The following is a 20,913-nucleotide window of genomic DNA, read 5'->3' on the forward strand; positions in this document are numbered from 1 at the left end:
GAGATACCTCCTACCGTTCTTCTATTCTTAAGGAGTGCTTTGCTTATTCGGGGCTTTTTCCCATTCCATACGAAATTGGAGATTGCCTTTTCCATCTCGTAGAAGAATGGGGTTGGTATTTGTATTGGGATTGCATTATTTTGTAAAAGACTTTCTAGTGAACAAGACACAATTGTGTCCAACTGTACATAGCTGCCAATTAGTTTTCTTTGTTTTTACGTTGTCCTTTGCTGTCTGTATTTTGACTAGATGTGTATTTGTGTTTATACAAATTTTATTTGTATGATTTCATGTTAAACCTCCAATAAATGCTTCCTTATGTAGATAAAAAAAAGAACTGAGATTGAAGGAAGACTCATCAACAACCTGTGTTATGCAGTTTACATGAACTTCTTGCTGAAAGTGAGGAGGCCTTAAAACACTTGCTACAGAAGGCGGCACATTGGATATGTGTTTCCTGATTTTTGTTAGTGCTTCTCTGTGGAAACTTTGTGCAGGAATTCTAGCATCTGGAAAATGGCACTAAGTTGGATGAAGAAAAGTTGCAATGTAGTATGAGTCTATATTGAGCAAATACCCTGTGTCAGACATGGAAAGGATTTCCTACAATGTAATGCATTAAATCCTAATTTGGAAAGCACCAGGGCATGCTTAAAGAAATGAAGGGCTAAAGTGTCACCACTTACAAGCCCTCTGTTTGTATATGTGCATATGTGTGTAATTGTGTGAGTCGGGCTAGTGTCACAAATATTAAATTATTCAATTAGCAGCAAAAGATTATGCCCATAAAATGTGGTAATGTGACACATCATCTCACAAATGAGATTTTAGGATGGCTTGCTGGGACGCTCAAACAAGATAAAGATACCCATTAAATTTCCCTGACTCCCCCAGAACACTTATTTCTCTGGGAAAAAATAAGAAGCAGTGATATTATAGTAGATAATATGAACTTTTGTGTTGTTTTCCAGTGTAGCCTTTTCTGTTTGTTGCCTCTGTTACATTAGCTGTTGTAAAGAATTCTAGAAAGTAAATACATTAAATACATACATCAAATAGAGCAGTATGTGCTTCACAGCAGACATGGCAGAAACATGGCACATCCCCTGCCTCCGTAGGGTCAGAGCCCTTTCCCTGTGGGTCTGTGGCAGATGTGAAGGTCAGGCAGGGGTGTGGTGGTACTGTTGTTTTACTGCTTATGTGCAGTTGAGTCTCCTGCGACTCATAGCAACCCTAAGTACAACAGCTCTGATGCCTGGCCTGTCCTGAGCCAGTCTCACTGACTCCAACACACCTACCTCCATACCCCCAGTTACTGAATCAATCCATCTCATCCAGGGTCTTCCTTTCCTGCATTGTCCCTCCACCCTTCCAAGCATGGTGTCCTTCTCTAAGGATGGTTCCTTCATGGCCAAGTGCCCAAAGTCTGTGACACAAAGCTTCAAAATTCTTTCTTCCAAGGAGAAACTTGGTTTTACCCTCTCCAAGACAGACCTGTTTGTTTTCTTGGAAGTCTATGGTATGTTCAAGACTCTACTCTAGCACCAGAGTACAAAGGCATTGATTCTTCTATTGTCATCCTTAGTCATTGTCTAGTTCTCTGATGCATAGAAAGTAATTGCAAAGACCATGGCCTGGATTAGGTGCACCTTAGTCTCTAGAATGATTTTGTTGCTTCTCAGTACTCTGGAGAGGTCCCTGACAGCAGATTTTCCAGGTGAAATTTGTCTTTTTATTTCCTGACTGCTGGTGTCGAGAAAGTTGGTTGTGGAGCTGAACAAGCTGAAATTGTTAACAATCTCAGTCACTTCTCCATCTATCATGGTGCTGCCCATTGGCCCAGTCGTAAAAATCTTTGTCGTCTTGAAGTTGAACTTCAATCTATATTGAAGACTACAGTCCTTGATCTTTTTCAGTAAGCATTTCAGGTCCTCCTCAGTTTCAACAAGCAAGGTTATGTCACCTGCATAATGTAGATTGTTGATGAGTTTTCCTCCAATCCTGATGCCACATTCTTCCTCATAAAGCCCAGCCTCTTGAATGCTCTGAAAAGGTATTGAGACAGGACACATTTCTGATGCAATCCTTTCCTGATTTCAAACCATGCAGTGTTCCCTTGGTCTGTTCTGAGGACTGCTTCCCAGTCCAAGTATAGGTTTTTCATGAGCACAATCAAGTGTTCTGACATTCCGAGTCTCCTTAAGGTGGGACTAGAAGAGCGTTTTTTAAAAAAAGACTCACTGAGAGACTGAAAGACTCAAAAAGCCTGCAAAAGCAGAGTGGGAGACAGTGTCAGGGAAGAGATGAATAGATACACATAGAAACAGAGAAAGAGTGAAAGTCCCAAGATTTAAACACAGAGTTTTAAATACAGGCACAGGTCACAAAGTTCATGTCTGGCCACCTAACTGAGGCGAGGGTACAAACAATGCCCATTTAAAAGAAATGGCCATCTGTACATTCAAAATCCTCAACCACGTGATGGAAGACTTTGGTAATGGAAACAAGCCCAGTAATTTAAGACTGTTTTAGATTATATACACCGTGACTTTCCTTAGCCATATGCTATATTATTTCTATTTACTGTTGTGTACTTTTATAATTGTTATTGTTGTTGTTATTGTTATTATTGTTATGATGATGATGATGTGTTTATTCCTAAACATAGTTTTGTTAGATTTTGTTTGTAAACTCTGGCTTATATCCCACATGTATGACAAGCTATGAATAATTGCATTTTCTAAAAAGTTGAGTGTGTTTGACAATAGTTTCTCCAGTGACTCAGTTTTGTCCAGCCTCTCCTTTGAAAGCCTAAAACAAACCCCCAAACATTAAAAAGGATCAGGTTGACGATTAGCATGGCAACCAGTGATCTGCAACGTGGCCCTAGAACACTGATGTTTGAAAGCTGCAAAGAAGCATCTGAAGAATAGACATCAAAGCCTCTGAAAGCTCTTTGTTTATCAGTCAGGACTTCCCATGCACAGTTCTTCCCCCCCCCAAATTAAATTTTTATTTTACACTGGTTTACTTATAAAGTTAATATTACAGTCCTTTTTATGGTTGTTTGTTTGTTTTGTTTTTTGAGATAGGGATTGTGTGAAGAAAGAGGAACGTGCAGCAATTCTTGGAGTTTGGTGGTCAGAGCAGCGAAGGGAGGGCGAGGCATAGTGCAGTTTGGGGTGATGCTGACTGAGCCTCCATGACAGTGGAATGAGGTTTACAGATGTAGGTGCAGAGAAGCAAAAGCTCACAAGGACAGACAATGAGAAGGGCAGGAACCAACCAGCTTCAGGGCATGGAGCAGATCCCCCTCAAATTGCCATCAACATCCAGTGGACAGATGGACACGCCTGTGGGCAGCCTGACCTGATGAGCACTCCCACCCGGCCTCTGCCCACCTCTCGACAAAGTCAGGAGCAGGAGGAGAGGGCTCATCCATAGGTGAAAGTGCTCTGTGGCAGACGGGAAGGCCATGGGTGAGGACGGTAGGGTTACTTCAGGAAGGCAGCCCTAGAGCGTGTGCTGCTTACCTCTGCCCTGGGTGCTAAGCAACCCACCTCGTTTCACAGGCAATGAGACAGTAAAGATAAAGACCACTTAGAGATGATTTCTGTCAGTTTAGTATAAGAGAAAGTACGGGAGAGAACACAGAGGAATGTGAGACAGAGACAGAAGATGAGACAGAGAAGGAGAGGAGAGTGGGTGATGATGCCAGAGGAAAAGGGTGAGCTCACGTGTAAGTTCAGTGAGGTTCCCTACAGGACCTAGGCATATCCATAGCACTTCTGGGATCAATGTCAGAGCCTTCCCAGCGCTGAGATGGACTAAGTATGATGTAGAATGAAGAGCATCCCTTTGGGGAGGAGGCCCAGACACCCTGACCCCTAAGCTAAGTTTGTCACCTTAGCTGGACTCGGGCCCCACAGCTGTGTCTACTTTTACTGGGTTGGTTCTTCTGTGGGTGAACTATCCCCCTGTTGGACTTTGGGTGAAAGGTTTGGGCACAGTAGTTCTGCCAGAAAGATGCACGTGTTGGGTGAAAGCATTCTAGGCCACCGAGCTCCCTTAAAAGAGAGCGGAAACTGATCTTAATGAAATTGCTCCAGAATATAAGGAAGGATGGAACACCACAGAATTAATTTTACAAAACAGATGTAACCCTGTTAACAAAGCCAAGCAAAGATATTACTAAAGAAGAGAAAACTACCGACTAATATCCCTCACAGACTTCTTAGCTCTTCTCTGAATGTTTGGCAAAACTCTCCAGTGAAGGCATCTGGGGAAAGATTTTCTTTTGTTGTGAGATTTTGTTTTGGTTTTTAATGACTTATTTATTCTTTTGTTCTGAGTTTGTTCCATGGGTGTTTTAGTTAGGTGGTTTATTTTTGAAACTTTTCCATTTCTTCTAGGTTTTTGAATTTGCTGGAGCACAGTTTTTTTTGTTTTTGTTTTTGTTTTTTTCGCAGTAGTATCCCGTTATTTCCCTTTAAATTTCTGTTGGTTCTCTGAAATGGTCACCTATTTCACTTCTTACTTGTATTATTCACAGCTCTCCTTTGATAGATTTGTCAGCAGTGTGTCAGTTTTATTAATAATGTCAAAGAACCAACTATTTTTATTGCATTTCCCCTTTTATTTTAACTCTATTCTGAAGCTCCATCTGACATACTTTGGACATGTTACAAGGCAGGATCAGTCCTTAGAGAGGGATGTCATGATTGGGAGGGAGGGACAGCGCAGGAGATGAAGACCCTCAATAAGATGGATTGATTCCGTGACTGGGATTGGCACAGGAAAGAGCAGAGTTAAGGGCTGTTGTACACAGGGTCGCTACGAGTTCAAGCAACTCGATGGCACATAACAACAGCAACAACAATCTTTATTACTTTCTTTTTTTCTGATGTCTGTAGGCTTTCCTTGCTGTTTCTTTCCTACTTGTTGAAGGTGTGGAGTTACATCATTGGTTTTGCTTTTTCTTATTTTTCTGATGTGACTGACTCAATCTATTGAATTTTTAATTACTTCTTATGCATATTAAAACTGGATAATGAGTAAGGAACCAGACAAGGAATTAACACAGTCTAAGAGGTTGTAAGAGCAAAGACTCGTCATTTGATATGCCAGCATGTGCCTCAGATCATTGAAGGAGAGGAATCACAGGTAGGGGAATTGCAGGAGGAGGTAGTGGTAGTCTGACTAGAACACCAGGCAGGTGTGGGCAGTGGGAGGAAGCATGAGTAGCTGCTGGATGTATGGCGTGAGTGGCGAGGTCACTAGGATGCTGTGCAGGGTGAGTTATCAATGTCCTGTGTGAGTGTACCTGGTTATCTGGTTGTCCCCTCAACTTAGAGTAATGGTGGAATAGAGGAATAGAGGAATAACACTGAAAGCCCAGTATTTCTAGTCACCGCTTCACAGGCTCTCCCCACCATGTGAGTCCTTACCCACAGCTACTAGGGACCACGGCTACCTCTGCATATTTACTCCTTTCCTACTATAGAGGTGTGTCTCTGAAGTTCTAGTCCACTTTCTTGCCCTTCCCCTACTTGTATCTACCTTGCATACTGCTCTGCTGACTTCTTTGTGGGCTTGTCTACATTGTGCCTTTGATGAATTGGGATTTTTGTGAGGTTACCTTTATGAGATTAAAAAATGACTACGCTCTGTATCTGGGGTCTTTGTTGTAGATGGAAGACAAGGAGCATTTAGCTCGCTTGTCACTAACCTCGCTATGAATGTTTTACTGGTGTTATTTTAAAGATTGAAAGAGATGAAAGTTGGGTAGGGAGGCATAGGAGAAAATGGCAAAGATCATGAGCAGTGAATTTACTTTTGAAATCTGCTCCGTTGCTTGTCTGCATTTTCTTCAGGCATACATAAACCATTTAAGTTAATAACTTGGCAATAATTTGTACTATTTACTGAGTTCTTTTCTGGTAGATAAATCAGCATGCTTTAAAGAACTAAGCCTTATGCATTGAACTATTTATTCTATATTCTTTTTTATGCCCTATTTATTATTCATGCTTTCCATTATGTACCATGCACTGAAAATAATCCACATACTCAACAATTGGAAAATGAATTAAAGTTATTGATACTATATAATATAAAAATAAGTCATAATATAATAATAACACAAAAGAATACAACAGTAAAATATTCTTTCAAAATGTTAATGAAGAGTTTATAGCGAACAACACAGGAAATTATTATGATGTTAAATAAGTTACAAAATTGTATATGCATCTAATCTTGACAGAATAGTCACAGAAAAAAGACTGAGGGAAACATTCCAGAAGATTAAAACATTATTTCTCATTTATGATATTCCAGCATTAATTTGTTTTCCCCCCTCTGCTCTTTCTATGCTCTTTGTATTACCTGATATCGATACTACTTTAATTTGTTGCTTGTTAATTTCAAAACAACCTTAAAAAATCTTATTTAAGAGACATTTGAATTATTCATAGTTACCACACTCACTCTTATGGGTGGATATTCTAAAGTGTCACATACTTTTAGTATTGTCTATAGAGAAAGCAACCCTGCTTGCTGAAACCTAGGAGGACCTGAAGTGCTTGCTGCAAAAGGTCAAGGACTGTAGTCTTCAATATGGATTGAAGCTAAACATCAAGAAGACAAAGATTCTCATCACTGGGCCGATTGGCAGCACCATGATAGATGGAGAAGTGACTGAGGTTGTTAACAATTACAGCTTGTTTGGCTCCACAATCAACATTCTTGGAAGCAGCAGTCAGGAAATCAAAAGACAAATTGCATTGGGAAAATCTGCTGTCAGGGACCTCTCCAGAGTACTGAGAAGCAACAATATCAGTCTGGAGACTAAGGCACACCTAATCCAGGCCATGGTCTTTGCAATTACTTGTTATGCATCAGAGAGTTGGCAATCACTAAGGATGACAATAGAAGGATCAATGCCTTCAAGTTGTGACTAAGGATGACAGAAGAAGAATCAATGCCTTCAAGTTGTGGTGCTGGAGAAGAGTCTTGACCAAACCATTGACTGCCAAGAAAACAAGTTGATCTGTCTTGGGGAGGGTGAAACCAAGTTTCTCCTTGGAGGCTAGGATTTTGAAGCTTTATCTCACATACTTTGGGCACGTAGCCAGAAGGTCCTTGGAGAAGAACAGCATGCTTGGAAGGGTGGAGGGACAGCACAGGAGAAGAAGACCCTCGATGAGAAGGATTGATTCAGTAAATGGGGCAATGGAGTTAGATGTGTCAGAATCAGTGAGACTGGCTCAGGACAGGACAAGCTTCAGAGCTGTTGTACATAGGGTCACAGGTGACTTGGCAGCACATAACAACAGCAACATAGAGAAAGAATGACCTAAGTTAAGGCAAGATTCAGACCCATTGTTAATAGGGTCGCCATGAGTTGTAGCCAACTTGATGACACCTAACAAGAACAGAGACATGTTGTTATGTGCTGCGGAGTCATAAAAGTACATTAAAATGTGGTTTAATGATACCTTTTTTATAAAAATTCCATTTATGGAGTACTTAGGCTATGTATTGATTCACTGTCAAGCTTCAACTATCTAAGTGTAATATTGAAGAACCCGGTGTTTGCTTCTCAGGTCCTGCTTTTGAGGGCACAGCAGGTACCCAGAGAAGTGGGAATAGCAAATGAAGTAAGGTGACCAGAGACAGTAAACACCACGTTTCATAGAGTGAGCTGCCTTTAACAGATGCGGGGTACTCAGAGAGAAGTTTAAGATGAGATCTCTTTCTAGAGCTCCATTTCCTTCAGGCCGAGGGAACTTCCTTGTCAAAGGCAGAGGCCCAATCAGCTATTAAAAAATAGCCTTATGATTACTTATTCTGAAGAGCTATGGTAACAGAGTGGTAAAATCTTCTAATTGAAAAACTTCTAATTGAAAGATCATTGGTTCAGACCCAGTAGTTACTCCATAGGAGAAATTCCTGACAATTTGCTTCCAAAAAGATTACAGCCTAGCTTACCCTATGGGGTAGTTCTACCTGTCATGTAAGTATCACCATGTGTCCTAATTGACTTGACAGGCGTCTAATGACATCATCACTTTCTCTTACCATATGCTTTAATGTGGCTAGATTTTACCTTCCCATCAGATAATCATCTCCTCCTTTAAAAGCCTCATGTATTTTTTTCAATGATATGTGCCTTTGTCTTTGACTCAGGCTAACTTATGGGAAGTCTGGAGACCATCCAGGTCACTTCTTCTGTCCCAGGATTGACCACTCTCTTTCTCCGCCCCCCTCCCCCCACCCCCACCAGCCATCCTCAGAACTCCATGTTCATTTTTATCACACCCTCTCAAAACCATGCTAAATTTTCTTCTAGAGAATTCAAAAAACGAGGTGAAACTTTGTGTTAATTATCATCATTATCTAACAGCCTGGAAATGTGCATGAAAATATCCAAGTGCTACAGGTGAAGTGCTCGCTATTATAATTACTTTGAAACAAAATGCACAGGAAAGGATTTCTTACTGTGGGCAGCACAGGTGACCCCAGCCTGTGAGGGCAGAGTGAGAAGAATGTCTTGGAACTTTATAGTTTCCCTGCCACTTAACTCATTTCCCTACTGGCCTTTGGTTGTGCCCTTACCTGGAACACCCTTTTCTTTTTCTCTGCACCTATAATCTCATTCTTTCTGGGCTCTCCTGAGAGAGAATTTCTTTAAGGAAGCTTTTCTTCTTTCTCTTCTCACTTTTTTGTTCCCAGGGCATCCTGCTAAAAACACCCTGCCTGTCTATCACTATAATTTGTGCTTATCTGGCCTGTCCTCACACCCAAAATGTCCCTGCTCTACTAACATGAAGGATAGCAGTTCAAACTCACCTAGCTGTTTCCTGAAGAAAGGTCTGGAAATTTGCCCCTGTAAAGATTACAGTTAAGAAAACAGCATGATGCTTTCTCAAAAAGTTGGAACTAGAAATGCCATTTGACCCAGCAATTGCATTACAATGAATATACCCTAAAGGAACCAGAACTGCCACCCGAACAGATATATATACACCCATGTTTATTGCTGTGTTGTTCACAATAGCAAAGAGATGGAAGCAACCCAAGTGCCCATTATCAAATGAATGGATTGAGTAGCTGTGGTATATGCTCACAATAGAATACCACATAGCACTGAAAAACAAGGAACTAATAAAATATTATACAAAATGGGTGACCCAGGAGGACATTATGCTGAGTAAAAGATCTCAGTCCCAAAAGGATAAATACTACATAATACCACTGTTGTAAAACAGGACTGATATTGGGGGCTGGAGGGAAACTAAGGAAAAAGGGGGTAAATATTGAACACTGCATTGAAACAGATGAGGGAAAGAACTGTTTAAAAGGAAGGTATGACTGGGCACCATTTGCATGACAACAGTCCAAAATAAAAGGTGCATAGCAAAGTGGACCTGGGTGGACAGGAGGGAGGAAATTGTACAATAATGAATGAATTTTTTTTTAAAGAGAAAAATGAACTGGGGGTTATTGGAAGGGAAATGTACAATAATGAATGAATGAATGTAAATCCAAGTTTTCTGTAAACTTTTCATAAAATCACAATTAAAAATTATTTCAAAAAAAGAAAGAAAGAAAACCCTATGGAGTGGTTCTGCTCTTTAATACACGTGGCTACCAGGTATCAGAAGTAGCCTGATGGCAGTGAGGACTGGTTTGGGGTCCTGTCACTTTTCAGAGAGCCCTGGTGGCTTAGCGGTAAGGAGTTGTACTGTCAACTCAGAGGTACTCAGTTAAAACCCACCAGCTACTCTACAGGAAGAAGATGAGCAATGCACTCTCGTGTGATTTACAGCCTCTGAAAACGGTGTCAGTTCCCTCTCCACGGCACACAATGACACCACCATGTTATTTTAAGCTCCACAAGGGAGAGGACTGAGTATGTTTGTTTGCTTCCTCTGCTACTTTTCTGACACCTCAGCAAAGAGTTCTGTAAATATTTGTTGCCTGAATGAGTGAATTCATCAAATTTTAGAAATGCCAGATGTGAACATCAACTGTTTAAAAATACCAAAGAAGTTGAAAATTTGCTTGGAGGAGAAGCCTGGCGATTAACAGGAACATAGCAAACATTGGTTTGAAGTGAAAAACGAGGTTATATCTTTCTTTAGTCCTGTTGGCATTTGTATATGAATGTGTGTGAATGTTGCCTGTATTTCAGTCTGTTAGCTCGATTCTTTGAGTCAAAGCTAATATATGCAATAGTGTTCTGGCTGACTACAAAGACAATTGTCCGGACTAGCTGGATTTGAATCCTCATTCTATAGTTACTCAACTCAAACTCAAACACAAACGCAGTGTCATGACATGAATTTTGTCAGCGAGACAATCTAGCGCACCACAGAGTGGGTGCCTAGGGTTTCCCAGGCCATAATCTTGACAAGAGGCAACTGTGTAATTCTCCTGCAGAGAGGCTGGTGAGTTTAAAACCCTGTCCTTTTGCTCGGTAGTCCAAATCTTAGCCAGTGGCCCCAGAGGGTTGCCATATGCTGGCCAGATCTGTAAGGATAGCATGCTATTTAATTGCGCTAATCCTTTGAACGTCCACATGCTGTTGTTAGTTGCTGTCAAGTCACCGATAACTCACAGTGACCCTATGAGCAAGAGATCTGAAGCTTGTCCTTTCCTGGGCCATCTTTATAATCTCTGACAGACCTGAGCCCATTGTTAGTCATCATGTCAATCCATCTTGTGAAAGATCTGTCTTTTGCTGAGCCTTCACATTTCCAAGCATGCCCAAAGTAGGTGAGATGAAGCTTCACCATCCTTGACTCTAAGGAGCACTCTGGCTGAAATTTTCCAAGACACACCTGTTCATTTGGGGGATTTTCTCCCCCAATCAGTTTATAAGATATTCTGTGTTCTCTAAAACCACAACTCAAAGACACCAATTCTTCTGCCTTTCTTATTCACAGTCCAGGTGTCAGATGTAGAGCATAGAAAAGACAATGGCTTGAATCAAGTGCACCTTAGTCATTAAACTGACATCATAGCTCCTCAGCACTTTGGAGAAGTTCTTGACAACAGATTTTTCCCAAGAGCTGCTACTTAAAATATTGGTGGCTCAACTCTTATCAGTCACTCTGAGAGAGAAAGGTGAGGCAGTCTGCTTCTGTTAAGATTGGCTGCTTCAGAAAGTTGATGGAGGGTCACTATGAGTTCGAAGTGAGGCAACAGCAAGTAGGTTGAGTTCTTTATTTAGGAAAAAAACCAAGCAATAAAGAACATTGTCATCTAGTCAGAACTGATTGATAGCAGACCTTCCAGTGGGCTTTAGAGGAGGAGATTGCCCATCTTTCTCCTGTGGAGCCCCTGGAAGGTTCAAATTTCTGGAGAGGGACAGCCTCAGGGAAGGGACAACTCCCTGGAATAGGCCACTGACACTCCCACCAGAGCTATTTATTGAAGTTAGAAGAATGGGAATCCCAGAACACTTGATCGTTGTAATGCGAAACTTATACTTGGACCAGGAGGCAGTCATCAGAACAGAGCAAGGGAACACTGCATGGTTCAAAATTGGGAAGGGCGTACGCCAGGGATGCATCCTATCTCCATACCTTTTCAACCTATATGCAGGACAGATTATCCAGGAGGCGGGGTTCTATGAGGAGAAATGTGGGGTCAAGATTGGTGGACGATTTATCAACAATCTGCGTTATGCGGATGACACAACCCTGCTTGCTGAAACTGAGGAGGACCTGAAGCGCCTGCTGCAGAGTGTCAAGGACTGCAGCCTACAATATGGATTGAGGCTCAATGTCAAGAAGACAAAGATTCTCACCACTGGACCAATTGGCAGCATCAGGATGGATGGTGAAGAGATTGTACACAGCTTTAGTTTGCTTGGCTCCATAGTCAACAGTCTTGGCACCAGCAGCCAGGAAATTAAAAGGCGCATTGCCATGGGAAAGTCTGTGGTTAGGGACCTCTCCAAAGTGCTGAAGAGCAGTGGTGTCTCTCTGGAGACTAAGGTGTGTCTGATACAGGCCATGGTCTTCGCAATCACCTGTTATGCATCAGAGAGTTGGACAATGACCAAGGAGGGTAGAAGGAGAATTGATGCCTTTGAGCTGTGGTGCTGGAGAAGAGTATTGAGAATACCATGGACTGCTAGGAAAACAAACAGATTTGTCCTGGAAAGGATTAAACTGGGTGGCTCCTTGGAGGCAAGGATTCTGAGGCTCCGTCTAACATACTTTGGACATGTTGTGAGGAGAGACCGGTCCTTAGAGAGGGACATCATGCTTGGGAGGGTGGAGGGACAGCGCAGGAGAGGAAGGCCCTCTATGAGGTGGATTGATTTAGTGACTAGGATAATTGGGATGGGAGTGTCAGAGACAGTGCAATTGGCACAGGACAGAGCGGAGTTTAGGGCTGTTGTACATAGGGTCGCTATGAGTCGCAGGCGACTCGACGGCACATAACAACAACAACAGCAATTATAAAATTAATAAGAAGCCATGGTGGCCCAATGGTTGAGCACAGAACTGATAACTGAAAAGTTGGCAACTTGAATCTACCCACCAATTAGTTGGGAGAAAAGACCTGGAGACCTGCTCACAAGAAGCTGACAGCCCAGGGAACCTGTGGAGCAATTTTACTTTGTCACTGCGTCATTGGGTCAGAATTCATCAAAGAGCAGCTAACAAGAACGACAGGAACAAGGTTGGAACGAGATAAAATGTATCTAAATTGCTGAGCACAGAGTTCCTGGAACACAATAAAAAAAAACCAACCCTCACTGCTCTTGATTGGCTCCAACTCGAAGTGACCTTCCACCAGGTCTCTGATGCTGTAAATCATTACAGGGAAATGTTCGTCTTTGTCATGTGGGGTGACTGGTGGATTTGAATTGCGGAACTTTTCAGCTAGCAGCTTGATATGTTACGTACTACAATGGCCTAGGAGTTGCACTGTCAACCCTAAGGCATACAGTTCAAATCCATCAGCTGCTCTTCGGGAGAAAAATAGACAGTCTCCTCTCATGCTGTTTACAATCTCTGAAAATTCACTGGAGGGTCAGCCATGACTGGACTCCAGGCTGACAGTATATAACAAAACAACAATAGCAGCAGCAGCAGCAATAATAATGCTATCAGAACTCCGTGGAACACAATTATGTGCTCAATAATTCTTGAAAGAGTTTTTGTAATGAATGTGCTGTCCAATCACCTGTGACTCATAGTGACCCTATGCACAATAGCCTTATCTCTGTGCTATCCTGTGCCAATCTTATTGTCTCTGACACACTTACCCTCATTATTCAATCACTGGATCAATCCATCTTGTTGAGGGTCGTCTTCTGTTGTGCTGTCCCTCCACCCTCCAAAGCATAACATCCCTCTCCAAGGACTAATCCCGTCTTGCAACATGTCCAAAGTATGTCATACGAAGCTTCAGAATCCTTGCCTCCAAGGAGCAGCCCGGTCTTACTTTCTCTATGATGAACCTGTTTGTTTTCTTATCAGTCCATGGTATATTCAATACTTTTCTCCAGCACCTCAAGCTCAAAAGCATCTGTTCTCCTTCTGTCATCCCTAGTCACTGTCCAGCTCTCTGATGCATAGCAAGTAAAGCATAGAACATCTGGATCAGGTGTACCTTAGTGTCCAGACTGACATTGTTGCTCTTCAGCACTTTTGAGAGGACTCTGACAGCAGACTTTCCCAAAGCACTTTTTCTTTCAATTTCCTGGCTGCTGGTACCAAGAATGTTGATTGAGTTGCAGCTGTTACTATGAACGTCTAAAGTAATTACCAATTTTTTGTACAAAAATTTTACAAATGACCACTAGATGGCATCGAGGTTAATTTAAAGCATGCAGTGTGATCCTTTTGATTATTTTTCTAGTGTTGTCTTTATCAGAAAAATGACGCAGTGAAATGTAATTTCATATGTCCTGCTTTATGAATTGTGCTTTAATAATGTAAAATTGTGCATTATTGCAAGTAGGAAAATTCCAAAAGAGATTCATTTGGTTCTGTTACAATGTTTCCAATAAGGGCTTACCGGGGAGCTCTGGTGGCTAAGTGGTAAGGAATATGCTGCAGTCTCAAAGGCAAGTGGTTCAAATCCATGAGCTACTCCAAAGGAGAAAGATAGGCAATCTCCTTCCAAGTTATTTACTGCCTCTGAAAATCTGCTGGAGGATCAGCTATGAGTTGATTGCAGTACAGTAACAACAGCTGGAGTAGGAAGGTTATTGGTGAGCATTCTGAACAATTCTAAAAAGCAAATAGCCAGCTGAGTGTAGTGAAAACAAAATCCCTGAGTTGTACTGAGGGTCAACCATGTACCAAGCTCAATTGGACTTAGAAGGAAGGAGATAGTTGTGTCTTAAGCTGGGAATAGAATCACAATTAAGTCAGGAATACCACCTAGAGAAAGTAAGTGCCTGGGCACACTCCGGAGGCCCCCAAGGCACCTGTTCTCCTGTAGGAACGCTGCCCTGTGACAGGAGGCAGGCGGAGGGACAGATCGCCCAGTAATCAAGGTAACCATGGGTTCACTCACGTGACTAATATATAGTGAAATATTTCACATTTTCCCACCACAGAGTCTGCTTCCGAGTGTGTCTCTCTTCCACCGAAAATTACCTTTTGGCAGATTCAATGCCTTATTTCAAAGCTCCCCGATTGAACAAGCGTGGAAGGAGGAGTGGCATCCACTTCCATAATAGCTTGCCTCCGGAAACCCTATGAACTTGGAGAGAGGATGAAAGGCACCCAAGCGTCAAGGAATCTCCTTCATGGGGTCGCTATAAGTCGCCTGCGACTCGACAGCACTTAACAACGACAATAAAGACAGAGGGCGTTTTGGTGAACTGGTCCATAGGGAGTTGTGCTGCTAAATCAAAGGCTGTATGACTCCTGTGGTTCAAATCCTCCAGTGGTTCCAACTGGGAATGAGAAACCACCTCCTCTAATTGTGAATTACAGCCTCAGAAAGCCGCTGAAAGGTCTCTTTGAGTCAGAATCAACTCAATGGCAGTGAACTTGACTTTTTTTTAAAATTGAAACAACCATCCAGTAAGCAAGGTCAGCAGGATTTTACCTTGTGCTTATTCACTAATCCGTGGTGAACATGTTCACATAGATTTCAATTGAAATGCATGTGAAATTTTCCAAATGTGACTACCGATTGATTAATAAATAAGGACAAATAAGCCTCGGAATAACTTATTTACTAGGAACTGTCCCTTGGCAGGTGTCTGTGATTCTGAAACGTGGCAGAATTACACTGCATGACAAGAGAAGGCAAACATAAATATCCTTTTCAAAAGACACTGGAGGGTTAAAGAATTCAACATCACTGAGCGTCCTGTGTCTCCCAATAAAAATAGTAAACTGTGAGTTATCAAGGATACTGCAGGACAAACAGGCAGGTAGAACGTTCTTAAGAGAATCCATAGATGACAAGTCTAACTGAGGAAGAGTAATTAGTTTCATCTTGATTCCCAATGAACCTCAGCTGGGGGAGATTTTTAATTTGGCAAGTTTGTTCAGTCTTCGAGACAGATCATCAAATGGTTCATGTTACCTCCAAATGTGAACTTCGTAAGAATACCAAAGGTGGGGCCAATATCGCCTTTCAATTGCCAGCATTGAACAAAGTCCCTACAACATAGTTGCTTGGTGAATTTTGTTATACAAACTTCATACACATTGGTTGATTAATGAAAGATGAAATAACCAATCAATTAGACCACATGAAAGCAGCATAATGGAATTTCTCTTCAAGATGCCAAAGCATGTTTTTATACAAACACCTCCCTATCATGCTAAATATATGAAGGCATAAATTAGAAATAAAATATATAGAGTGATAAAAAAGACACAGTGAAGTTTAAAAAAGGGCCCAAAGTTTGTATGTTTAGACTTTGTGTTCTTCGTCGATGTTGTGCAAAAGCACAACATTGTCTAATGAGTAAATTAACGAAAGTGGTTGTGTTCACTAAAACTTTATCTGCAAAACACTAAACAGAGTTCAGCCAGATTTGACCCATAGGCTGTAGTTTACCAACACTTGTTCTGTAGCATCAGAGGCTGATAACCTGATATACCCACTTCCTTTCACCACAGTGATAGGAGAGTTATCTCTGTTAGATGATTCACATTCTTGAATCAGTTCTCTCTCCCATCATTAAACAAAGTAAAAATTAACCTCTGTGACTTGCTTCTTCCTAGGACTCTGTTGTTGTTGTTGTGTGCCATCAAGTGAGCTACAACTCATAGTGGCCTTTTGTAGGGCTGTAGTCTTCAATATGGATTGAAGCTCAACATCAAGAAAACAAAGATTCTCACCACTGGGCCAACTGGCACCACCATTATAGATGGAGAAAAGATTGAGGTTGTTAACAGTTAAGGCTTGGTCGGCTCCACAATCAACACTCTTGACACCATCAGTCAGGAAACCAAATGATGAATTGCACTGGGAAAATCTGCTGTCAGGGACCTCTCCAGAGTCCTGTGAAGTAAGGATGTTAGACTAGAGACTAAGGTAGATGTGCCTGATCCAGGCTCTGGTCTTTTCAATTACTTGCTATGCGTCAGAGAGCTGGACAATTATTAAGGAAGACAGAAGAAGTATCAATACCTTTGATTTGTGGTACTGGAGAAGAAATGTTGAACATACCATGGACTGCCAGAACAAACAGGTCTGTCTTGGAGAAAGTGAAACCAAGCTTCTCCTTGGAGGCTAGGATTTTGAAGCTCCATGTCACATACTTTGAACATGTGGCCAAGAGGGACCAGTCCTTAGAGAAGGACATCATGCTCGGAAGGGTAGATGGACAGTGCAGGAAAGGAAGACCCTGATGAGATGGATTGGCACAGTAACTGGGGGGTTGGGGGTAGATGTCTTGGAGTCAGGGAGACTGGCTCAGGACAGGGTAGAGTTCAGAGCTATTGGACATAAGGTTATATGAGTCTGTTGTGGTAGACCTTTTAGAATTAAAATATGATCTCTTCAGATCTGATAGTTTCTCCAATTAGAATAGAATGAAGTGTTTTAACTTAAGAGGCTTTTTGTTTTCTTGAAGTGACTCAGGGTTTAACTCTTAGAGGACATTTTATTTTCTGATCCTCCTCGGATGCCTGGTTCCTTTTATTTCCCACTTTTACAGTAGTTTCTCATGATTGCCTTTCCACATGCTAATTCTGGAGTGGTAACTCATGGTCCAGATCGACCTAAAGAAAGTGTTGATGCATGTGTATCAGGACTGATGTTTGAAATTCCTCTTTCTTTCCGCTTTCTAGTTCCCGGAGAGCTGCCTAAGTTTCATGGCCCTCAGGGTCTTTCTTGTCATTCTGAGACACAGAAACATTTTCAGCTGGCTATAAATTTTAAATAAACCAACATAGAAAGGGATATTTTCTTTTCCTCTTCCACAAGAACTGATGAAATTTTTATTCTGACTTGTGGCCTCTGGTTCTTGTCAATTTGTTACCTCAATTAATTATGCAGTAATGGTCGTGTGTCCTCTTACGAAGCAGGTCTACTTTAACAGCCAGTGATTTAAAATGTGATCGGTCCTACCACAATATCAACATCACTTGGGAATGACTGAGAAATAGACTCAAGCTCCCCTGACCTACTGAGTCAATGTGTACCTTTAACAATATCCCCAGGTGATTGTGAGTCATGCATATTTATGAGTGTTGTGAAGCATTGCTCCAGCTTACACGGCATCTCAATGCTAATGAGCAAACATAGCCTCTCTTGGTGGCAGACTTAAGCAAAGTTCCCAAAGTTTGAGGGTTGTGGTTCATTTTCTTCCTTTTGCCATCAGTCAGGGAATGAGGCTTTTTGATGACTCTGACAGCATCATCCCAAGATCATTTTTACCTCCAATTAAATGGATGATAAAGAGTTTAATGAAGATTTTCTACAAATGAAATTCTATTTCTTCCACAACCTTATTTTTCAAAGATTTTTAAATTATTTCATGGGCAGCTCATAGAAGATTTTTCTCTTCCATTTATTTTCAACAAAATACTGACAAATTGAATCACGCCTTGTCTTTTTTTGTGGTGGCAGAGACTGGGTCTTCATCTTCAGATTGTGGCTGCGATCAAACCTTTATGTGCATAGGAACCCTGCCAAAGAGTAGCTTGATTAGATTTAACCATATGCCACAAAGTGGATTAACTGAAGACACACAGGTAGAAGGTCCTTATGAAACTGTGACTTTCATAGCATACAGAATGATTCGATTGGATTTGAAAGGAGAAAAAAAATTATGTGTTTAATTCTTTGCTTAATTAAGGCATATGTACCCTGACCAAACCAGGTCCCCCCCAAAAAAAGGCTGAAAATGGTAACAAAATAACCCACTATATTTGTGAGGTGTGACCTTCTATTTAAGTATTACTCACAAAGCTCTCTAAGTGATGTCAAAGATCAGTCAGTTTGAGAACTATAGCAATCTCTTTTATAGCCTCCGTATCTTCATATAGGAAGTGGAGTCTCTAATGAGCTCACTGTTTTTTGTTTGTTTGTTTGTGGGGTTTTTTTTTAGAGCGCCACATAAAACTATATATATGAAAATGCTTTCCAAAATTTGACATAGCTTGAGGGCATTATGCTGAGAAAATATCTCAGTCACAAAAGGATAAATACTGCATAACACCGCTGTTATAAAATAGGACAGACATGGGGTGGTCGGGGAGGAAATGGGAAGTGGATAGATAATGAACAATGCATTAGACCAAACGAGGGGAAGGAATACATGATTATGCATTATATATATGAGAAAAGCTGAAACAAGGGGTACAATTGTGGGGTGGAGAAAATGAAGGGGTACAGAGGGGGGAAATGTGCAACAATGAATAAATAAAAGAGGGGGGAAATAAAAGGAAAAAGGAAAAAAAACAACAACCCCAAAACCAAAATGCATGCTAACTCAGAGATGTAAGTAGCAGGTTTTATTCTCATGTCTACTTAGCTATGTCATAAAGACAGGACTTTAGACAGTATGTGGAGAAATAAAGGATTTGTAAATCAGTATTGAGACTGCGATGACAGAAAGGAAAAACAAATGGAACTCATCTTTACTGTCTACACTGAACAGTTGGCAATAATGTGTGGATCTGTGAAATGTGGCCTGAAACGCCCCCACATGGACAGCTGAATTTCTTACAAGGATAGTGTTTCTATCAGGAAGGCTATAGAAGCCTGATTTCCTCTTAGGTCATTTCATCTTGCCTGTCTTGGCTCAAGAAATTGCAGGCAATCTGAGGTCAGGCTTTGGGTCTTTCCTTTCCCACAGGAACTCTTATTGCAGCTCTGTGTTTAGAGGAAATACTCAACAAATCTTGATTGATGATTGGCTACAATTCTGGGCCTTCTTTCCATGTGTGTAGTTGATGCCTTTCAAATGACTCAGCTGTAGAATAGGGTTAGTTAAGGATGTCTTTCTAGGACTATCTCCACCTTGTTGCTTCTTCACATGTTGTTACAGTTTTCTTCTTCTGCGTGGCAAGCCCACTGTATTCTCACTGAACATGAACGCCGAGATTGTGTCTCATCCTATGTGAGTCATAGACACTATTTCCACTTTCCCCTTGTTTTCTTTTAAAACCACTCTGGTTCTTCCATCTTTCAGAGCTTGAAAATAATAATAAATCTATTATGTCAGCAAACAACACCAAGTCACTTTCACACTGTCATCTTGCCAGAGGAAGCTAATTTTATCAATTCAATGGGAAAAAGACAATGGCTGATTTGGTAAGACAAAGATCAGGCTTCACTTAAGGGCTTGATTTTCAATGTGTGGATTCTGATACATAGACATAAACAACAAACACAATTTATGATTGGATAAAAGAATGGCCACAAAAGAGAATTCTGTGGAAAAATAGTTGAATCTAATAGACTATGCTCTGTGGGTGGTGGAGTAAGATAACAAATTGTTAATTAAATAGTTCTCTTCTTTTTAGTTCTTTTCATTCATAATATTGACCTAGGATGTTTAGAAGTGGACAACATTATGTTTAGGGATTTTGTCTGTATTTGCTTCTTGTTAGGACCATTCCTAGGATGATAATTCTGGGTATGGGACTGGCCCTTACCTCAGGGCAGAGGAAAGTGGAGTTGAGACAAGAAACTAAGGCAATGATTGTAGAACTAAAGAGTGGTCCTATGCACAGTCTAAAGGATGGTGACATTTCATCTCACATCTTCTTGGCTTGATACTAGTAGTGGTTGGTCCCAAGAGAAAGACATCATGACTGAAAAAGCTGAGAGTCAACAAGGATAGAAGGAACCTCAATACGATGGGTTGACACAGTGTCTACAACAACGTGCTTCATTTAGCTCAGCACAAATAGAGGGGATGCTACAGTATTGGAAAGATTTCCCTTGCCACACGTGGGATCCTTATAAGTTGGAGTTAACTCAATGACACTCAACACAACCAATAAAACGTATGCAGAATTGTAAATCCTACTCCTGTATTTGTGGTTGAGGATCCCTGATAGCATAGTGGGGTATGGGTTGGACTGCTATCCAAAAGAATGGTCAGCAGTTCTAATCTACTAGCCACTCTGAAAGAGGAAGATGGACAGACTCTACCCAAGAAGATTTACAGCCTTGAACAACAGAGAGAGGGCCACCATGAGTTTGTAATTGATTCAACAGGAGTTGGTGTACTTGCATTTATAATCTTAAATGGAATTTTTTTCTGTTCGTGAACCACTGTTAGTATGCCATGTGTTTTAAATCAATCTCTTTTGACATACAAAAGAGCAAATTAAGGAAGCAAATGTTATTATTTTTGTTAGATGTCATTGAGTTTAATACAACTCATAACAACCCTGTGAACAACAGATCAACATTCCCCCTCTCTTGTGTAATCTTCACAATCCCTCCCATGCT

This window comes from Elephantulus edwardii, unplaced genomic scaffold (assembly GCF_000299155.1).
Source record: "Elephantulus edwardii isolate Elephantulus edwardi_28Jun2011 unplaced genomic scaffold, EleEdw1.0 scaffold00007, whole genome shotgun sequence".
Taxonomy (NCBI): Eukaryota; Metazoa; Chordata; class Mammalia; order Macroscelidea; family Macroscelididae; genus Elephantulus; species Elephantulus edwardii.